Source organism: Delphinus delphis, chromosome 1, assembly GCF_949987515.2.
Source record: "Delphinus delphis chromosome 1, mDelDel1.2, whole genome shotgun sequence".
NCBI classification, from domain to species: Eukaryota; Metazoa; Chordata; class Mammalia; order Artiodactyla; family Delphinidae; genus Delphinus; species Delphinus delphis.
Window position 1 is genome coordinate 92,244,334 of NC_082683.1, and position 9,864 is coordinate 92,254,197.

A 9,864-nucleotide genomic window follows, 5' to 3' on the forward strand; every position below is an offset into this window, starting at 1 on the left:
ATTTTAACTATTTTAGTGTTCTTTATTTTTATATACTTTTAAGCTATTAGTACACTTATTCTCTTTGTGCTAATATTTAAATTTTATTTTCAGATTTACCCTTTATACTCATATCTTTTTTACACCTTTTATATATTTTTATTGAATATTAAATTCATCATATATATCAACTTTTGTTATTAAAATTCAATTATGAACTTTCTGTACATTACTTATTTTAATTTTATCTTATAACACCACTAGTTCTTAGATTTAATCAATTTTCTCATAGTTCTATATAACTGTATTTTTTTCTTTTTATTGTTTTCTTTCATTTTTCTTTCCTCAAGTTTTAATTTATTCCTGATGACAGGCAAAAAATGTTTGAAAGCATCATAAGATGGAAAGCCCATTTGACAGCTAGGCATTCTAGGAGACTCTATTCTTTATTAGTCCATTTATTGAATACCTACTATAAGAAAATATCAGTGAACAAAACAGAATAGACAGTCCTCTTCCTGGTGGAGAAATATATGTTACAGTATATTAGAAAGTTGCATGTTTACATATTCTAGAAACAATGGAGAATTATTTGGAAATTTTTAAATAGGATAGCAGCATAGGTCTATTGAAAAGGGGAAATTTGGGCAAGGATGTATACAAGTGATATTAAGGATATATATTTTAGATGGAGGAAGTATCAGAAGCAGGTGTGCTGGGGCAGAGAAAGTGAGGAGGAGAGCTGAGAAATATGAGGTCAAAGAGATAATGGAGAACCAGATCCACAGCCTGCTTTGTAGGTCTGTCTTATAGGCCATTGTAAAAATGTTGACTTTAACACTAAATGAATTGCGTGTTGAATAGAAGAATGTAGTACCTGGCTTCATATTTTAAAATGGTAAGTCTAGCTACTGTGCTTAGAAGAGACTAACTGAGGTAAGGGCAGAAGCAGGGAGATAATTTATGAAATGACAGATTCCAGGTGGTTGACATCTAGTTATATTTAAAGCAGGATCAAAAGAATTTCCTGATGGATTGGATCAGGTATATGATAAGAAAAAGATAAGAGTTAAGTACACCATAAAGCTTCTCATGCATTTTAAAAAAATTTTTTATTGTACTATAGTTGCTTTACAATGTTGTGTTAGTTTCTACTGTACAGCAAAGTGTATCAGCTATACATATACATATATCCACTCTTTTGGATTTTCTTCTCATTTAGGCCACCACAGAGCATTGAGTAGAGTCCCCTGTACTATACAGTAGGTTCTCATTAGTTATCTATTGTATACATAGTATCAGTAGTGTATATATATCAATCCCAATCTCCCAATTCATCCCACCCACGCCCCTTTCCTCCTTGGTATCCATACATTTGTTCTCTATGTCTGTGGCTCATTTCTACTTTGTAAATAAGATCGTCTACACCAATTTTTTCAGATTCCACATATATGCGCTAATATACAATATTTGTTTTTCTCTTTCTGACTCACTTCACTCTGTATGGCATTCTCTAGGTCCATCCACATCTCTACAAAAGACCAAATTTCATTCCTTTCTATGGCTGAATAATATTCCACTGTATGTATGTACCATTTTTATTTTTCTGCCCAAGCTGATCTTCATTATTTCTTTTACAAACTGTTTCCCGTGAATCACTGGGATTCTTTTTGAGTGTCTTAAGTCAATTATGATTTAGTATACATATTTTAAATGGCTTTTATTATAAATAGAGAGTTTGAACTATAGCATAATCAGAGCTTGTTCATTTCTCTAATTTAGTTCACTGTATTCTTTACCAGTACATTCAATACACCTTTCCTTCTTCTAGTCAATTAAGAGATATACTGTTTATTCCATCTTATACTTCTTGCCAGGCCTGTGGAACTCTTAATTAAATGGTATGGTTTCTTAACATCCTACAATGTCTAGTCATAGGAGAAGGAGCACATTTTAAAAATAATATAGCTGGAAATATAAATATGAAACTATAAACATATAGCTCAAGAAAGTCAAACAGAAGAGAAATATTATGAAAAGTACACCAAGGCACATTATAATGAAAAGGATCCAAAATCTGTGATAGAGATATTAAAAGCATCCAAAGACAAAAACACAAAGAAACAAAGATAGAGATTACAACACATTTATCACTAGAAGCTAGGCAAGCCAAAAGAGAGGGGAACAACCTCTTTAAAGTATTGAAACAAAATTTGTCAACATAAAATTTTGTGCTGGGAAAAAATCTTTCAAAAAGAAGGCAAGAAAATGGATTTTTCAGACTTTCAAAAGTTGGAACAATACATCATTAGCAGACCCATACTTTAAGATGTTAAAAAAATCAGGAACATGGAAAATGATACTAGATGCGAATATGAATGTACTCTTAGAACAGAATCAGAAATGATGATTTTATTGGTAAATTATGAGATTTTCTCATTATTTAAATATCTTTAAAAGATAATCAACTAGTTAAATACAGATAATAACAGTATATTGTGTGAAATGTATGACATGACCACAAAGTTTGGGTGGGGAGATGTGCAAGTATACCAGTATAAGTTTATTAAACTATAGGTTAAGTGTTACAATATCCCTTGAAGGCAAATTATAAGATAAAGATGTATAAGTCATAAAGCAAGCACTAAAATAACAGAAAGTCACAGCTGCGAAGCCAGAGAATGGAATTATACAATTTGTTCAGTTAATTTCCCCCAAAAGGAAACCGGGAAAGGAAAAAGAGAACAAAGAAGAGCTAGGATAACTAGAAAATAAACTGGAAGATGATAGATTGATACTTAATCATATCAGTAATTACATTAAATGTAAATCACCTCAATTCACCAAGTAAAGGTAGAGATTGTTCCAATAGATGTGCTTTTGCACAGTATGAAATAAACTTTGTTCTCTGCCTCCAACCATATAAATTTCTTTAGCTCAAAATGGAACATAGAATTTAATGTAAAATCTAAAATTCTAAAACTTTTGAAGAGACATAGAAGCAACCTTTGTGACCTTAGATTGGATTAGGCAAATAACAAATTGAAAAATTAGACTTCATCCAAATTAAAACCTCCTGTTCTTGAATAGGTGCTGTTAAGAGAATGAAAGATAAGCCAGATGATTAAAAAAGCACTAATCATTTGTGTAATAAAAACATGTATCCTGCATATATAAAGAACTCTCAAAACCCAACAATAAGAAAAAAATAATTCAGCTTAAAATGGGCAAATGATTTGAAGATATTTTATCAAAGAAGATATATACTGAGATGGCAAATAAGCATGTGAAAAAGGCTCAACAGCACTAGTCATTAGGGAAATAAAAATTTAAAACCACAATGAGATGTGGTAACATACCTACTTGAATGGCTAAAATGTAAAAGACTGACCATAATAATTGTTGAAGAGGAGGGACTCAAACACTTCTGTTGAGTATGTGAAATATAATTATGCTAAATGATGGAATCCAGACAAAAAAGTACAGAATGTATGATTCTATTTACATAAAATTCTAGGAAATGCAAACTGTGGTATAGTGATAGGAAGATCAATGGTTTCCTAGGGATGTGGCAGGAGGAATGGAGACATGAGGAAGGAAATGATTACCTAGGGCATGAGAAAACATGGGGAGTGATGTTCATGTTCAGCATTTTTATTGTGTTGGTAGTTTCATGGGTATATACATATGCCATAACATCAAACATTTTGAACACATGTGATTTATTGAATGTCAGTTATACCGTAGCAATGCTGGTTTTAAAAAAAAATTAAATATAAAGTGATTCACCTGATTTTACTTATTTCTCCAAGTAAAGACATTACTCTGCCTCATCTCTCATTGAGGCAAAATGACCTATATTTTAAAAAATATATTTCAGGTACTTTTCTAATTTTTGTTAAGGAAATGTTTCCAATTTGATTCTTTGATGTAATTCCCCATTCTCTGCCATAATGTGTCATAAATGCTTATAGTTCTGCTAATTGTAGTTATGTATATCTTTTTTAATTTAAGCAGTGCTAAAGCATGCTTATTGATTCAGTTATTCTCAAGGAGGTCATATTTATATACCATCAAATATCAAATATAAATTGTTTCATGATATCTAATTGATTCTGTTAATTCTGAATAAATTGGTATGTCCTAACACACCCAAATGTGGTGATATTAGCAAAGGATTAAGACATTAAGTATTAAAAAATGAAAGAGTTTTAACACAAACTTGTAAATCAACTATACTTCAAAAAAAACAGTGAATTAAGGATCCCAAATGTCTTTATGATAAAGCTCCACAAATTATTAGGTCCTCCTGTGAATTACTGATACTCATTTTCATTTGGAAGCCTAGTTCTGTGGCTCTTTTCATTTTTTTTTTTTTTGTAAGGTTTAAAATGTAATCATGCAATCTAAAGCAGCATGTGCTACATCTACCTAAGGAACTCATTTACTGAGCCCTGCCATCTGAACAGCAGGGAGCTAAGTTCCCTGAAGTGCCTCTAAGCATTTCAGGCTCAATGAGTCAAGAATAAATCAAACCCAGCTTCTGTGAAAACAAACACCTGCCAGATAAACCTACTAATGGGTGGTTAACAATTGGCAGTCCTGCCCCATCTCCATCATACTAGCACATTGTCACACTTAATTGAAGCAAGCTGTAGTAGGATATTGAGCCTAAAAGAAAATGATTTCCCTTGATCATTTCATATTATTTTGTGAGAAGAGAGGATAAGGGAATACAGTCAGAATACCAATGCAGAGAATGGTGAAAAGTTGTAGAAAGAGGAAATCATCTTCTGATAAATCTACAGTTCATTTTAAATATACACAGGGGAACCAGTGCTGTCATTTTACCTCAATACTCAAATACTATTCAAAGTGATGCGTTAGTTTCACTTAATATTAATTGAACCGTGCCACTTTATTTTTTTAATATTTTTATTGGAGTATAGTTGCTTTATAATGTTGTGTTATTTTCTGTTGTACAACAAAGTGAATCAGCTATAAGTATCCCCATATCCCCTCCCTCTTGAGCCTCTCTCCCATCCTCCCTATCCCAACCCTCTAGGTTATCACAGAGCACCGAGCTGATCTCCCTGTGCTATGCGGCTGCTTCCCACTAGCTATCTATTTTGGTAGTGTATATATGTCAGTGCTACTCTCTCACTTCGTCCCAGCTTCCCCTGCCCCACCGTGTCCTCAAGTCCATTCTCTACGTCTGCATCTTTATTTCTGCCCTGCCACTAGGTTTATCAGTACCGTTTTTTTAGATTCCATATATGTGCATTAGCATATGGTATTTGTTTTTCTGACTTACTTCACTCTGTATGATAGACTCTAGGTCCATCCACCTCATTATAAATAACTCAATTTCGTTCCTTTTTTTGCATGCCACTTTATTATAGCTCTTTTTGTACACAGGAGAATAAAATGTAAAGTAGGAATTCATTGCACATAAAACAAGCCTCATTCTTTAGTCTAGATAGAGTGCTGTGTGGGAAATGAGAAGGTTTCCCACTACATAATTTTGTATCCAAGGAACAGGAAAGAGCAGCTAACCTTCCCTTCATAGGTGGGATTCAGTGAGAGGTAGTCTCTGTATACACATCCTCTGTGGATGGAGGAGAAGGGCGAAGATAACAGGAGAGACTGGCAGAGAGTGTGGTTAGATGGAAAACGGCAGGTTGCAGTCTCCACTTGTCTCCCAGTTTGTTTAAGTCTTCAAATTTTGTGATATAGGTTACCATCAGTTTCTCAACCCTGAAGGCACAGAAGTTACATGAGAGTGGGTCTGTCTACTTCCCAGAGACTGTATCAGCATGGGACAAAGAAATGGGGCCATCAAAGGAATGACAACATAACCCTGACAGACAGCTCAGAAAGCACATGCAGCTGATTTCCCAGGGGTATCTTCGGCATAGAGGGATTTATGTCAAGCCATGATCTACACCAGACTATAGGTTTTTAACAAATGATTGGAGGTTCTTCCTAACACAGAAGATAACAAGAAAAGTTGACAATGTTAATCAACAGAGAAGGACCAGTGCCCAAATGCACATTGACCCTTCCCTTACATAATAATGTTGCCTAAAGCTTCCCCTGGAATCCAGGGGGAAGGAGAGAGGGTAGAACCTTCAAGAGGGGAGACAATCCTCATGTGAAGATGAAATTTTCATTGACTAAGTTGTGAACTAGGTATTGATTTTTAATGCCTGAGATATTTAGTAAACTAAAACGAAAATAGAAAAAAAAGTCACAGAATTTAACTGATGATATCAGAATGAGTTAGAGCAAATTGCCCTAAATAGAGTGAGGAGTAGAAAACAAACTTACTTTTTGTCCTTCCATTCTAAGGAAAACACAGTTCTTGGAAACTTTACACCCTAAATATCTCCCTTATTTGTTCCATTGTTTTATCCACAGAGCAACTGCTTTGGTTCAGGCTTCTTAAACTCTTCTGTCAGGCCACAAAGTCTTAACCTTTAATCTCAGTTTTTTCTAATCCACTGTTCACATGGGGTTTGGAATTTATTTTATGGGAAATGAAGAAATATAAGTCAAATATTTTTATTTTTTCCTTCTTTTAGAAAGTCTTATGATTAGTTTTTCATTCTGTTATATAATGAATGCCATTAAGAAATTTACTGAAAATGAAAGTATGAATGAAATATCTTTAGTATATATTTACGTGTATTTCATGTTGAATGTACTTTAAACTATCTGTGTATAGAAAATCCATTAGTTGCACCCACTATTGATTTGGAATTCTGTGAAAATTTGATACACTAGGAATAAAGTTTATATCAATATGCAGAATGTTTTTGCTAACTAAAGTCCAGTTCCTCATTTATTTAACCTAGTTACAAGAAAAAACTGCCAATAGAGGTGCACAACTGCAAGCTGTCATAAGTATTTATGCTGTGTTTTCACTTATTTCATTTTATCTTTTAAATTTTATTTATTTAACATTTAATTTTGAAATACTTTCAGATCTATTGAAAAGTTGCAAAATTAGTTCAGAGCGTTCCCATATCCCCATCACCTAGCTCCCCAAGACAGTATCTTGTTTAACAGAAGTACAATGATCAAAACCAGGAAGATAACATTGATATGAAACTATTAAGTAATCCATAGATATATGCAAATTTTTCCATTTGTCTCTCTAATGCCTTTTTTCTGAGTGTAAAGGCATTTAATTGTCATGGCTTCTTAGTTTCCCATATTCTAGAACATTTCTCAATCCAATTTTGTCTATGAATTTTACATTTTCAAATGGCACTGGCCAGTTATTTTGTACAAGTTCTCTCTGTTTTTACTTGTCTGATGTTTCCTCATGATTTATTTCATGTTATAAATCTCCATGCCATTTATTTTAAAATATTTTGCAGTACCTCTTTCCATTACTTTATAGTGAGCTCCCTTCAAGCTGTAGGGGAGGAAAAATTTGTTGCCTTTACATTCCTAGGTTCCCTGGCTAGGGCCCTATAAGCTAAACTGACCAAAGAAAGATTAACAAGAGAAAAACAAACACAAGTTTATTAACATGTGCAATGTGCATTCATGTGGGAGAAACACACTGAGAGGAGTGGTTAGAAGCTGGGGCTTTTACAGCAATTTAAGCATATTAAGAAATGCATTATAAGCATATTAAGAAAGAACAATAATTTTGTAGAGAAGTGACAAGACGAAGGAAAAGGACTTTGAACTTTTAGGGTGGCAAATGTGGAAAGGTAAATAATAAATGGGGAATAAATGGGGAAAGTAATGGTAGATCAGGGCTAGTTGGTAAGGTTTGTTTCTGTAGACTCTTCCTAGACGCTCTCTAACTTCTGGTGATAAAGATGTCATCCCCTTCTTGATACTGAAAGTGGGGAAGGGGCTAAACTTTCACAAGGAGAATTTATGTTCTGCCTTCAGGCATATGTGGGATGGACAGAGAGCTCTTACTGGAATTGTTTTCTCAAGTGCCTTCAGCTCATAATCCTATGCCAGAGTGGTTTGTTTTGGGGTGGCATACTCTGAATCCCTTCAAAGCTAACCTAAAACAGTAATAATTTATTGTATTTTACCATTTCATTTAAATGTGCTTGATTTTTAAAGAATAGTTACCACATACATTAGGTGCAGACAAATACTGTTTGATTCCATTTATACGAGGTACCTAGAATAGTCAAATTCATAGAGTCAGAAAGTACGTTGGTAGATGCCAGGGACAGGGGGATGGGGAGGGGGGAGGGGGAATGGGGAGTTAGTGTTTAAAGGGGACAGAGTTTCAGATCAGGAAGGTGAAAAGTTTGGGAGATGGATGATGGTAAAAGTTGCACAACAATGTGAATGTACTTAGTGCCATTGAACTGTACAGCTAAGTATGGTAAAATAGTATGTCTTGTTATGTGACTTTCACCACAATAAAAAAAATTTTTTAATAGTTACCATAAAGAAAATAAAACACCCTTGTATGTGATTTTAGAAACATGCTAACTGAAAAAGGAATTGTCCAGTTGAGAGAAATTGTTTGTAGTGCACATATTTAGAGATATTAAGAGTAAGGTTCTTAATGATTGGAATTCTTTATCAAGTTTTCCACTCTATAGAAAATAAAAGCTGTATTTCTATTTTATCTACTTTATCATTGTTTCTGAATTGCATTTCATTTCTTGTTATTGTAGATTTGAGACAGAACCTCATTGTTATAAAACCAGAGGAATATTCAGCTAATCTGATTGTCCAGTTGACTGATCCTTCTTAACCTTATACACTAAAAGAGAAGATTGGTAAAACCAGGCTGTTTATTGTAATTAAATTAGTGAAGAATTTTAAGTGAGTTTTAAATGAATGAAATGCATTTCCAGAAAAAGAGAAATAGTTCAATTTTTCAAAACACATTTCCTCCCCGGGAAAGAGGGATCTTAAGTGGAGGCAGGAAAGGAGGAAGCCATAAAGCACCATTTCCTTGCTATAAAGTCCTGGTTGAACAAAAGGGCCCACCACACTGTATATGTAAGAGTCAGCAAACCAGACTTCGAATTGGGAGCCAGTGACAACCAGAAACACAGACCACAGTGTAATCATTTTCAAAGCAAGTAGAGCAGCAGTGGAGCAATAACCTGTCCTCAGGGAGGCAGTGACAGCAGTGCCAGCAAATGTGACAGGTGACTTCCAGAGTCAACACCTGTGGGCAGCACTGCAGTCTCTATGGGCAAAGGTGGTGTGTCCTCACTGGAATGTCCTAGGGTATCATGTTCGCTGTGAGCCCAGACATTACCCCTCCTCTTTTTCCTGCACTATTGTTCATGCCAACTTCTGTAGCTTTCTCTCCATTTCTGCACTACTATAAGTTGTTTTTACTGCTTGAAAAAGTCAGATTTCTAATGTGCTCAATGATGAATGCTGGCTTATATACCACATAAATGATATGACTCGAGATGTGATCTTTCTCTTACTTGTTTTTTGATATGTTTCATACACTGCTTAATTTGCATGGTGTTGTATATTGTCTTGATCTTTGACCATCTGTAGAGTTGTAAGTTTTCAATATTAATATAGATTCATTTTAATATATAATCACTATACATCATATCTACCCACATATATTTTGAAACAAAAGTTTTAAACATATGCATCAGAACTTCATATCTAATTGTTATAGCTTAAAGTACTTGCCTTGGGAGATTATATACTAACATCAAAATGCCTGTCAATTGTCAGAATATTTTGTGTATTTCTTTAGAACCATGTAGAAATTAGTCTCTTCATTTTATCATTCTGCCAGTCTCCCCCCTCCCTTTAAGGAATACAAGAGTATTTTTTTATATCGATTAATTTTTATATCCATCAAGCCAGGTTTCAGGGATTTCATATTTATAAAAATTAAATCTATTTTTAAAG